The 13,155-nt window shown below is 40.1% G+C and overlaps 1 protein-coding gene and 1 non-coding gene across 2 annotated transcripts in view; one reads left to right on the forward strand and one right to left on the reverse strand.

Annotated features, from left to right (window-relative positions):
* The window catches only part of IL1RAPL1 (interleukin 1 receptor accessory protein like 1), a 699,337-nt gene that overhangs the window by 67,720 nt on the left and 618,462 nt on the right, over positions 1 to 13,155 (reverse strand). The window lies entirely within an intron of this gene.
* Positions 12,978 to 13,050, forward strand: TRNAK-CUU (transfer RNA lysine (anticodon CUU)). The gene has a single exon. It is a non-coding gene; the product is annotated as a tRNA-Lys (tRNA).

Raw genomic sequence — 13,155 nt, forward strand, 5'->3', positions numbered from 1 at the left:
TTTAGCTGAAGATGGTATTTAAGGCGATGGTTTTGTCCATTTTGGTGAGTTACTCAGTTTTCTTGGGTCTCTCCCGAGTATACATGTCATTATACTTTTGTTTGATTTTCTCCTGCTGAACTGTCTCATGTCAATTTAATTCTTAGACCAACCAGAAGAAACTAAAAGGGTAGAAGGCAATTCCTCCCTTCCTAGAAGCATCTAGAACAATTAATGGACACCAAGCTGAAGAGGAGGGACACATCAGGAATCAGCAAATATCTGGTGCCACCTGAGTCCTTCATCCTTGGGAGGTATGATGTTATACCTGAGTGTTGAGAAAATGGGAATTATGATTATTATTTTGATTGTATAGCATGTGAGATCTTAGTTCTCTGACCAGGGATGGAACCTATGCCCCCTGCAGTGGAAGTGCAGAGTCTTAACCAGTGGACCTCCAGGAAGTCCTGAAAATGGGTATTATATAACGGAAGTAGGAAACTGATAAGTGCTCAGTGGAAAACATTTAATTGCCAAAGAATGGATTTGCTCCAAAAGGTTATTCAGAAACTCTTGGTGATGATGTATGGGAAGAACAATTTGGGGGGATTTTTTTGAGTCAACATACATGTAAAATTCACCAGCCTAGCCATTTTTAAATGCAACAGGGAAGTAGGGCCATTTTTGCTCATTAGTTGAAAAAAGTAGATGGGAAAAGAGACTTGTGGTTTGCTTTCTGCCAAAGACATCAGAACCACTTATAATTTTATTCATTTCTAAAATTGTTTTGAGTCATCCACAAAATAGACTTTTTTTGGTAATGCAGGCATTTTTAGGTTTTTTGTTGTTAAGGCCTTAACTAATCTCAACTCTCTGTGATTGCATCTTGAGAAGACATCTCCTTTATTTTTGCTCCATTAATTACATAGCTGTGGTAATAAATCTCTCATCGATTTATTTTTAACTCTTGTGGTGCTTTCTCATCCTTCCGGAGATTCACATTTTTAAAACAAATTATTCCATTTTCAGCCTCCAGGGATATTTAAATCAGTCATTAACATACATAGAGAAAGCATTTGTCTGTGGCCAGCAAATTCGGTAGACCTTAGTTTCAAAAAGCAACTGAAGCAAGAAAGAAAATAACAGAGGTAGAGGAAAAATAGGAATAGGAAGAGGAGGAATGAGAAGAAAAGGAAAATGAAACGAGGAGGAAAGGAAGGCATATTAGTGGTGGTGGTGAAGAGCATTGTCCCCAACAGCTTATGCAAGTGTAAGCGTTACACTGAGTTTGCCATGTTCTTGAGTGAAGAATACTGCCAACTTTTTTGTGCTTAGTCTGTCTTCTCCAAACCCTGACTGATATCTATTGAGGCAGAGATCAATAAATGTCTCTCAGTGTCTATTATCCTTCTTCCTTTGAGTAATATAACCCCCCAAATTTTAGTTGGACACACAGCTACCAAGCTACAGACGATATTTCCTACTTTCCTTTGCAGGTAGATGTGGCCAAACGACAGAGATCAGGCCAATGAGATAATGTGAAGAAGTGATGTATACAATTTCGCATTCATCTCTTTTATGATGAAGCCTCAGCCCTGGACTTTCTCCCTTTTTTCCTGTAGGCTGGAAAGCAGATGTGCCAGTGAACTGGTTTCTGTCATATAGATGAAGACAAAAATGGTAGAGCACTAAGATGTAATGGACCTGGGTCCCTGAATGACATCATGAAACAGAATCATCCACCAGTTTGAACTTCTCTATATTGGTCTATTTGGTGAGAGAAATACACATCTAGTTTGCTAAAGACATTGTATTTTGGGGTACCTTGTTATCCGATACCTCTAGAAAGGATTTTCAAAAAAATCTTCTGTCTCAGGCTGTAGTGTAGCAGGATAATATTCATGCCACTATACCAAATAATTTAATCTACTTAGTGATATAGACAAGAACCACATTTACCTCCTGAAATACAAGCTAGAATCAAGATTGCTGGGAAATATATCAATAACCTCAGATATGCAGATAACACCACCCTTATGGCAGAAAGTGAAGAGGAACTAAAAAGCCTCTTGATGAAAGTGAAAGTGGAGAGTGAAAAAGTTGGCTTAAAGTTCAACATTCAGAAAACGAAGATCATGGCATCTGGTCCCATCACTTCATGGGAAATAGATGGGGAAACAGTGGAAACAGTAACAGACTTTATTTTTCTGGGCTCCAAAATCACTGCAGATGGTGACTGCAGCCATGAAATTAAAAGACACTTACTCCTTGGAAGGAAAGTTATGACCAACCTAGACAGCATATTCAAAAGCAGAGACATTACTTTGCCAACAAAGGTTCGTCTAGTCAAGGCTATGGTTTTTCCTGTGGTCATGTATAGATGTGAGAGTTGGACTGTGAAGAAGGCTGAGCGCCGAAGAATTGATGCTTTTGAACTGTGGTGCTGGAGAAGACTCTTGAGAGTCCCTTGGACTGCAAGGAGATCCAACCAGTCCATTCTGAAGGGGATCAGCCCTGGGATTTCTTTGGAAGGAATGATGCTAAAGCTGAAACTCCAGTACTTTGGCCACCTCATGAGAAGAGTTGACTCATTGGAAAAGACTCTGAGGCTGGGAGGGATTGGGAGCAAGAAGAGAAGGGGACGATAGAGGATGAGATGGCTGGATGGCATCACTGACTCGATGGACGTGAGTCTGAGTGAACTCCGGGAGTTGGTGATGGACAGGGAAGCCTGGCGTGCTGCGATTCATGGGGTCGTGAAGAGTCGGACACGACTGAGCGACTGATCTGATCTGATCTGAATCCTTTAATAATTTCCCACAATACCTATATACAAAATACAGAAACAGAAAACTACAAATGCTCTTTTTGAGGAAGAAAGTATGGCATTAGAAATGAGTCTCTTTTTAAGAAAGAATGTAGCTTTAACTGGAGGAAATCTATAAGGAGTTTACTTAGGTTTTGGTTTACTTAAGGGTAATATAGTCAATCGGCTTCCCTGGTGGCTCACTGATAAAGGATCCGCCTGCCAGTGCAGGAGATGCAGGTTTGATCCCTGGGACGGAAAGATCCCCTGGAGGAAGGCATGGTAACCCACTCCAGTATTCTTGCCTGGAGAATTACATGGATAGAGGAGCCTGGCAGGGTACAGTCCATGGGGTCGCAAAAGAGTTGGACATGACTGAGTGACTAAACAACAACAGTAATACAGTCAATAGCATCTGTTCTATTTTTGCTGTTGTTGTTTCTTTTGGTTTGGGTTTTTTTGAGGGGCCACACAGCATGTGGGATCTTAGTTTCCTGATCAGGATCAAACCCACAACCCTCATAGTGGAAGTGCAGAGTCTTAACCACTGGACTGCCAGGGAAGTCCCAATAGCATTTGCTCTAAAACACATATAATACCTTGTGATTTAAAAAGGGTGTTTTGTTTCATTGCTTCTTAAATGGACTGACTGTACTGAAATAAAAGGTCCAATTCCAATTACATTTTGCTATAGCTGCATTTTAATGAAACACCCTTCTCTAAGTTTCCTAACACTCAGGGTCTTAAGAGATAATTTGGATAGGCATAAATCCTGCTTTTCTTATCTTTTAAAAAATATAAGCCATAATCCTTAGGTTTATGTGGCTTTCAAGGTTAACGAAATATTCTCCAGGAAGTTTTATAAGCTTTTAAAACATGGCTAGTGTAGGACATAATGATAGCTCAGGCATGATGTTTATTTAAAATGTAAATGAACATTCAGTGAACTCACAGTTTTGTGTTTTCTTGGTTCCTGCCTAGAAGGGCTATTGTTGGTCAGCGTTATGTTAAAAGTACTCAGTGTAACTGCTGGTGTTTCATATAATGCTTTGTGTGCTTGTCTCTCCTCCACAGTGGTTTAGTAAAATGCTTCTGACAGTTTCTGAGCCTAAACTATACTATGAAGCTTGGTTTCTTGGTCCACATTTGATTGAAGGAGAAATGATAGCAGTTTGAAGTTTTTGTGCTGAGTTAATCAGGAAAAGTTTCAAAAGTTGATAGCATTCATATTTTCAGTACTTTAAAGAAATTCACTGTTATTTTCATTTCCAACCTGCAAAACAGCTATTTCTTTCAGTTCTTTTCATTCTTGAAAAAGACATGTCATTCTCTTTGGAACCTGTGTCTCCCTTCTCAGTCTATTCTACCACTGGTGTCTTTAAAATCAGTTGAAAGCAACCCTGCTATTCTCACTTTCATGCCTCTTTCCTGATCTCAGAATCTCAGGTTCAAGGAGATATTTTCCCCCCATGCTTAAAAGTATTTTTATTGTCTCTCAACCTGCAATTTCTTCTGAAGCTATGGTGTTATTATTAACTTTTTCCTTCCTTTTGGGGTTCCCAATCTCACTTTCTATAACTCAATTCTCCCTCATGGGGTTATCTTTACTTTTGGCCCTTTTAGCAAAAACCAACATCTTATTAAAACTCACACATACCCCAATACCAGACCAGACTGGTTGCTTTTCTGTAAGCTATTGAGAGGTTTTCCATGTGATTTTTAATCACAACTGCCTTATGCAAGGCTTATGAGATGCTGATCCAGAAGTTTTATAACCGTCAAGATGTCTTCAATAAGAGACTACAGTGTAGCATCTGAGACTTGCCAGCATCTAATAAAGGTTATCGCTTGAGAATATCTTTAAACTTTCTTACCTACAGAAGGTATATGATTTTCTGAAGTCTATTTTTGTGCCCATTACTATTATTCTGTGATTTTTAATTTATGTTCTAATATTGGCAACTCTCTAGGTGGAAAGTTATAGAAGTAAATGAAAATAACGGAATCTTCTTGTCTTTAGAAAAATGACCGCTTGTATCATTGAAGACAGATGAATGCTTCCTCCACCTATTTCTGTTGTTCTACCTGTAGTTACATTAATAAGCTGTTTTTTTTTTATCCCCTAACACTTGAATTTCAAGCAGAATGCCCTTAAATACCCCTAATCGATATAGGTAAAATAGAGCAATTACTTCTAAATGTTTTCCAGGAAACCCTGGTTACTTTTACACAGCCCAAGATAGAGGACAAAAATAAAGTCATTTGTTCATATCTGGATGATATTTTATAACATTAACTCCTTGGTGCTAGCTGTTGGAATATGCTGTATTGAGAAGTTAATGGCAAGTTTAGTTAATAGGATGTACCTTCTGAATCAACAGCATCTTGAGTTAATCAAAATACTCATTGATCTGATTAACTTGATCAATCTGATACTTTAATTTGCCATGACCATGCCCATCACACAGTAAAACAACATAACTATAGCAAAAATTAAGACAAAATTAATAAAGCTATTAAACCCAACCAGATTCTTGTGAGCAGAAAATTGCAGTGCTAAAACATTACTTAATTAGTACTTTTTTCTGGCACTACTTAGTCCAAAGATATGCTCCTTGAGTTATTCATTTGAAGTAAGAGAAAGATGCTTAAGATTCCACAGAGGAAGCTTTAAAGCATTTTGACATATCTTGGTTACTTCTTTCTTGTCTTCTTTGCCTTTATTTTTCAAAATTTATATAATATAGAAATAACGCTTTTATAATTTAGGAAAAAAATTAACAACAGCATTAACATGTCATAATACATTCTACTTCAAGGTAGCAGAGCAGACCATGCACCATCTTCTTCTAACTCTTTTCTCCAACAGTTTACAGTCATAGAAGGCTCTTGAAGAAACACCTCTCCCTCAATCTAGATCTGCTCTGTGACTTGAAATATGCTGAGAAAAGTACAGCTGTAAAGACTATAGATTAGTGATACTCCTTGGAATCACAGCATTAACATATGTATTAGAGAAGACACCTTTCAGGCTTCCCTGGTGGTCCAGTGGTTAAGAATCCATCTATCAATGTAGGGGACACAGGCTCAATCCCTGGTCTGGAAAGATCCCACCTGCTGTGGAACAACTAAGCCAGAGTCCCAGCTACTGAAGCCCACATGCTTAGAGCCCGTGCTCTGAAACAAGTGAAACCACCACAACGAGAAGCCTGTATATCACAATGAAGAGTAGCCCCTGCTCACCACAACTAGACAGGGAAAGCCCACACAGCAATGAAGACACAGTGCAGCTAAAAATAAATTAATTAATTAATAGAGGAGCCATCTTTCTCATCCATAGTTAGGGACTATGGGTTTTTCCAACACAGGTAAAATTTTAAAATCAGCCTTGTTGAAAGTGTGTTCATTTTTAAGCTAGCCTTCCTCTTTTCATCATCTTACTCCAAAAACAGGGGTTTGGTACAGTATGAATGAAACCCTTCCACTTAAGAGTTTTTTTTCCCCCCAACAATAAATAAGGTTATAACCTGTAGCAACACTTGTTCTTCTTAGAGAGCCAAACAAGAGGTGTGAACGGTATTTATGCTTTCTATTTTACTAAGGCAAGCACTGTCACTTCCCTTTGTTCAATTACTTTCTTAAAATTTTCAGAGAGCCTCTATTCTGACTGTAACAATCAAGACTATTCATCTTAGAAAAATATGGCCTGAAAAAAAGTGGAAAGTAGACATATTTCCTTTCAATATTAGGAATGGTTATTTGGGATGGGAGAGAGAGAAAGGTAAAATGAATATTTGCATACATACAGGTAAGCAGTGCCCTTGAACAGTTGTGATGATAAATAAGCTGATTTTTTTTATCCCATCCTCTAATTTCTACATTACTTCCTTCACTGATCCTCCGAGTGCCAGTATGTTCATGAAATACAATGATTACCAGACCCCTCACCCTGGCACCCACCATGGCCTGCCACCTTTGAGACTGCATATTGTGCTGCTGCTGCTGCTAAGTCGCGTCAGTCGTGTCCAACTCTGTGCGACCCCATAGGCGGCAGCCCACCAGGCTTCCCCATCCCTGGGATTCTCCAAAGAAGAACACCGGAGTGGGTTGCCATTTCCTTTTCCAACGCATGAAAGTGAAAAGTGAAAGTGAACTCGCTCAGTCGTGTCCGACTCTTAGGGACCCCATGGACTGCAGCCTACCAGGCTCCTCTGTCCATGGGACTTTCCAGGACAGCTTTGTAATGAATTGTCTGACTTGACTAGGCTGAACTGCATTTCCCAGAATTCCATTGTTTTGTATGTGCCCAGTTAGGGTAGGCTACAAGAGAGATTCTCTCACACTAGTGGAAGGATGGAAAAGAGGGAGCAGCCATTTTGGAGTGTGAGTTTGTATGTGTGTCTGACCATGTGTACATTGTTACTGATGAGCTGACGTGCCTCACTGACATGAAGTAGCAGTTGGGCCTGAAATTGCTCTTTTCCCCTGGGTCTTCTGCCAGTGTCTCTGATTCCCGCACCAGTGGTGTGTGTTTAGCTCTATGATAAAGGGCCCTGGATCATTCTCTTTGGTAAGCTCAGAGGCAACAAGAATGTGACATGGGTTTCAGTCCGTCTGAGGGGAATTCAAGCCTGCTCATTCTCTCCCCACTTGATGGCTTGCCCTGTGGACTGCAATTCCAGCTTGTGCTCATTGGGTTCTATCTCACTTATTATCTGACTCTTCCTGACTTCCTGCCTGTGAACTTCAGGCTTCAGCATGAGATGCAGAGACAGCCATGTGAAGACTGCTTAGTTAACCTCCCCTGCACAGAAGTAAATTTATATGTATAAACATGTTGTTTTAGTTGCTAAGTCATTTCAGACTCTTGCAAACCCACGGACTGTAACTTGCCAGGCTCCTCTGTCCATGGGATTTCCCAGGCAAGAATACTGGAGTGGGTTGCCCTTTCCTTCTCCAGGGGATCTTCCCAATCCAGGTATTGAACCTGTCTCCTGCACTGACAGGTGTTCTTTCCTGCTGAGCCACCAGAGAAGCTTGTATAAACATATACATGTATGTATACATTTTCTATGTTGGCTGTTTCTCCCTTTAACCCTCTTCACATGCTTTGCATTCATGGATGGGTTCATATAGATCAATAAGCTAAATGTCTTTACCACCCACAATTTTACTGATCTCTAAATTTAAGTCTTTGGCTAGGGCTTTTCTTTTACATCTTTTTTTATCTCCTTGTCTCTTTGCCAGATTGTAAACTTATACAAAAGCAAGAGTTGCATTTAAATAAAAATTTATGAACTGTACACCCTCTTATTTGAGCTCCAAGGACTCCAGGGACATCATTAGTGACAGTGTAAAAGTTTCAGAGATTAAATCCATAAGGAAACACAAGAGCTTTTTCCTTGTCCTATGAGGATTCACAAACAAATAAGCAAACAAGATAACAAACAAAAAGCCTTCAATGCCAGAGAACTAGAAAATGCTGTCCTATTCTTAGGAACTACTTACAGTAACACATTCTTGTCAATACTGAAAAAGTAACTGTATACTTAAGTGAGAGTCTAAGGTAGGTAAATTAGAAGCTAAATCTAGGCAACTATATCAAATCACACTTGAGTGAGAAAATAAAATGTGATATGTAATCAAAGCCATGATATTATATTTAACACTTTCAGAACCTATGAGCAACTATACCTAGATTAGTGCAAAGACTCATAACTGCCCAATGGACTATTTCCCTGCTGCTGCTAAGTCACTTCAGTTGTGTCCGACTCTGCGACCCCATAGACGGCAGCCCACCAGGCTCCCCCGTCTCTGGGATTCTCCAGGCAAGAACACTGGAGTGGGTTGCCATTTCCTTCTCCAGTGCATGAAAGTGAAAAGTGAAAGTGAAGTCGCTCAGTCATGTCTGACCCTCAGCGACCCCATGGACTGCAGCCTTCCAGGCTAATTCTGTCCATGGGATTTTCCAGGCAAGAGTACTGGAGTGGGGTGCCATTGCCTTCTCCTGCATTATGTTTCAAATCTGTATGAATTTGAATGAGTATGAATGAGGTAGGCGTGCATGTGTGCATGCTGCAAACAAAATAAAGGACTTCCAATGACTATGAAGGTAAGAGAAGTGTCAGTCGCTCAGTCGTGTCTGACTCTTTTTGACACTACAGACTGTATCATCTGTCCATGGGATTCTCCAGGCAGGACTACTAGAGTGGCCTACTCAAGGGGATCTTCCGGACCCAGGGATTGAACCTTTGTCTTTGAGTCTCCTGTATTGGCAGATGGGTTCTTACCACTACCGCCACTTGGGAAGGCCCATGAGGTATGTGTAAAATTACTTACTAAAGACTTTCTATGTTTAGCAAACTCATCGAAATGGTATTAATAGTCACATTAAATTAACGAAGGCTTCCCTTGTAGCTCAGTTGGTAAAGAATCCGCCTGCAGTGCAGGAGACCCAGGTTCGATCCCTGGGTTGGGAAGATCCCCTGGGGAAGGAAATGGCAACCCATTCCAGTATCCTTGCCTGGAAAATCTCATGGACAGAGGAGCCTGGTGGGCTGCCGTACATGGGGTCACAAAGAGTTGGGCACAACTGAGTGACTAACATTTACTTACTTAAAATTAATGAAAAAATTTCCAAATCTTCACTGGCTACAAGATAAAGTTTTTTTTAAGATACATTACATTGGTATTTGACTCATCTCCTTTCTGCTTAAAAAAAATCATATCCTTCTATGTAAACTGAGGAAGATTTTCATAGGTGTTGCAACTCACATTATAAATCAAACCATCACACTCATCCCTCTTAAGTGAAGATTTTCGTTTTCACATTGGCTTCCCATTCATTCCTAAGAGTGTGTATCTTAATCTTTTGGGTAAGTCATAGGGAATAGAAGCCTCCTTCTTAAAATCTACACGAATATAACAATGTCCATCAATGACATCTCCAACACATCCATTTAAATGAGGCTTCTTAGAGGAGGTTCAAAGAATACTGACACTCACAGCTTGTGAGGACTAAAGTTTAGTTTGGACTAAAAAGACTTTCAGTGGATATTAATGGCGACAACTTCTCAGTCTCTGCTCATGGTCATTTGGGAAAGTATCAATAGGACTCTTATCCTGAGTCAAGAGAGTATGGAAGCTTAGACCTTCCTCAGGAGCAGAGGAACAGAGGGAAATCTGACCTAAAGCAAAGGCTTGACTGTTATTCTATTGGTGTAAAGTGAAAGTGTTTGTCGCTCAGCCATATCTCACTCTTTGTGGCCCTATGGACTATAGCCTGCCAGGCTCCTCTGGCAGGCTCCTCTGTCCATGGGATTCTCCAGGTTGGAGTGGATGGACATTCTCTTCTCCAGGGGTTTTCCTATTGGTACTGGCATCTTTTATACTATTTTTAACGAGTTGATTTGAATAGTTCATAAAAAAGAAACTGAGAGTGAAGGAAAGAGAAAGCAGCTTATGTATAAAAGGATGGTTATACACAATGGAACATAGGAACCCCTTTGTCAAGAGGAGGAGGCTAGCATTGATGCAGCCCTCATGGTGCTCCAGTACACAGGACTCAGGGGCAGTGAACCAAGAGAAGAGATTTCAAACCTGGCTGTGTATCACTGTAGCCCAGAAACCAATGAACTATTTATTTAATAAGCTTTCATGATGACTCAGGTGCATAGCAGGTTCTTGAACCTCTGGGTTTTTATCTGCCTTGACAGAAATGAATGAACCTGAAATACTAGAGGCAGTGGATGGGGCCTTCAGAGTGTGCGCAATGCCCAGCAACTGCACACGCCACAGTGCAATTCCCAGCTGGAACCTGAGTTGTCTTGAGTGGATCAGAGTAACCATGAAGGTTTGAAGATTCACATGCCTAGAAATGGTGTTCAAGGAGAGCCTCCAAGACTAGCAGGTAGATCTGATTAAAGGGTGGACAGAATTTATGAGAAAACTATGGACTGGAACCCTGGGGTGGCTAAAATAAGGTAAAGTTGGGATAAGTGGATAAGCCTTGATTTCTCAGTGGTAGGAGTTGCTAAATAGTACAATAAAGTCTAATGATCTGCATTTTGGAAAGCAGACATATTCTCTGGAGACTATTGAAATGTAGTTAGCATAATTAGGATCAAATCATCATCTTTTTCTGGGGGCAGAATGAATTTGGTGGAGGGCTTCCCTGGTGGATCAGTGGTAAAAAATCCATTTGCCAATATAGGAGACGTGGGTTTCATCCCTGGGTTGGGAAGATCTTCTGGAGAAGGAAATAGCAATCCCTCCAGTATTTTTCTCTGGGAAACCCACAGACAGAGGAGCAGGGAGGGCTACAATCGTGGGGGTCACAAAGAGTCAGACATGACTGAGCAACTAAATAACAACTGTTCAGTTCAGTTCAGTTGCTCAGTCGTGTCTGACTCTTTGTGACCCCATGGACTGCAGCACGCCAGGCCTTCCTTTTCGTCATCAACTCCCAGAGGTTACTCAAATTCATGCCCATTGAGTCGGTGATGCCATCCAACCGTTTCATCCTCTGTTGTCCCCTTCGTCTCCTGCCCTCAATCTTTCCCAGCATTAGGGTCTTTTCAAATGAGTCAGCTCTTTGCATCAGGTGGCTGAACTATTGGAGTTTCAGCTTCAGCATCAGTCCTTCCAATAAATATTCAGGACTGATTTCCTTTAAGATAGACTGGTTGGATCTCCTTGCTCCAGGGACTCTCAAGAGTCTTCTCTAACACCACAGTTCAAAAGCATCAATTCTTTGGAACTCAGCTTTCTTTATAGTCCAACTCTCATATCAATACATGACTACTGGAAAAACCATAGTCTTGACTAGACAGACCTTTGTTGGCAAAGTAATGTCTCTGCTTTTTAATATGCTATCTAGGTTGGTGATAGCTTTTCTTCCAAGGGGGAAGCATCTTTTAATTTCATGGCTGCAGTCACCATCTGCAGTGATTTTGGAGTCCCCCAAAATAAAGTCTGCCACTGTTTTAACTGTTTCTCCATCCATTTGCCATGAAGTGATGGGACCAGATGCCATGATCTTTGTTTTCTGAATGTTGAGCTTTAAGGCAACTTTGTCACTCTCCTCTTTCACCTTCATCAAGAGGCTCCTTAGTTCTTCGTCACTTCTTGCTATAAGTGTGGTGTCATCTGCATATCTGAAGTTATTGATATTTCTCCTGGCAATCTTGATTCCAGCTTGTGCTTCTTCCAGCCCAGCGTTTCTCATGATGTACTCTGCATATAGGTTAAATAAGCAGGGTGACAATATACAGCCTTGACATACTCCTTTCCCAATTTGGAACCAGTCTGTTGTTCCACGTCCAGTTCTAACTGTTGCTTCCTGACCTGCATACAGATTTCTCAGGAGGCAAGTCAGGTGGTCTGGTATGCCCATCTCTTTCAGAATTTTCCTGAGTTTATTGTAATCCACACAGTCAAAGGCTTTGGCATAGTCAATAAAGCAGAAATAGATGTGTTTCTGGAACTTTCTTGCTTTTTCGATGATCCAGCGGATGTTGGCAATTTGGTCTCTGGTTCCTCTGCCTTTTCTAAAACCAGCTTGAACATCTGGAAGTTCACGGTTCACGTATTGCTGAAGCCTGGCTTGGAGAATTTTATCATTCCAACAGCTACAGAGTATTCTAGTATGTGAATCAGAGCTTATTTCACCAATCCATATTCACGAATATTTTAATGTAACTTTTGGTACTTATTATTATCAAAAAGGCTGTACTCAACCTCTTTGAATAGATATCTTTACAGTAAAGTATAGCATATATTTTTAAATGGGTCATGGATAAAAATAGGAAGTTTGAAAAATAAATTTGAAACTGGTGAACATACGCAAGATAAATGAGGAATAACAATCTGAAATGATGAAAGGTTATGACAGTCATGAAATTTCATACCCACACTATTCCAATCAGTAATAAACAGCAGTGAATCTAGTTTCTTATTTCAAATAGGATTTTTAACTTGGTGATGTAAATGAGCCTCCATTTTAGCATCTGGCACATAAAAAAACCAAACCAAAACAAAACATGAAGCTATGTTCCATGAAACCATCACTATTCACTGACATTTTAAAATCAATCATACACATTAAAAAAAAAAAGATCCATTTTTTTTTTTTACCATTTAAAAAGAGAATTTGTGCTATTGAAAAAAAAGCAAATAAATAAATCTTGGGAATTCCCTGGTGGTTCAGTGGTTAGGACTCTGCACTCTTACTGTGGAGGTCCCAGGTTCAATTCTTGGTTGGGGAACTAAGATTCCACAAGCTTTGTGGGGTGGCTAAAAAAGAGAGAGAATATAAAATTCATCTTGGAAGTATCATTTTTGGAAGTGAATTTCTTTTTTAAAAATTTTAT

The sequence above is a fragment of the Bubalus kerabau genome, chromosome X, assembly GCF_029407905.1.
Source record: "Bubalus kerabau isolate K-KA32 ecotype Philippines breed swamp buffalo chromosome X, PCC_UOA_SB_1v2, whole genome shotgun sequence".
NCBI lineage: Eukaryota > Metazoa > Chordata > Mammalia > Artiodactyla > Bovidae > Bubalus > Bubalus kerabau.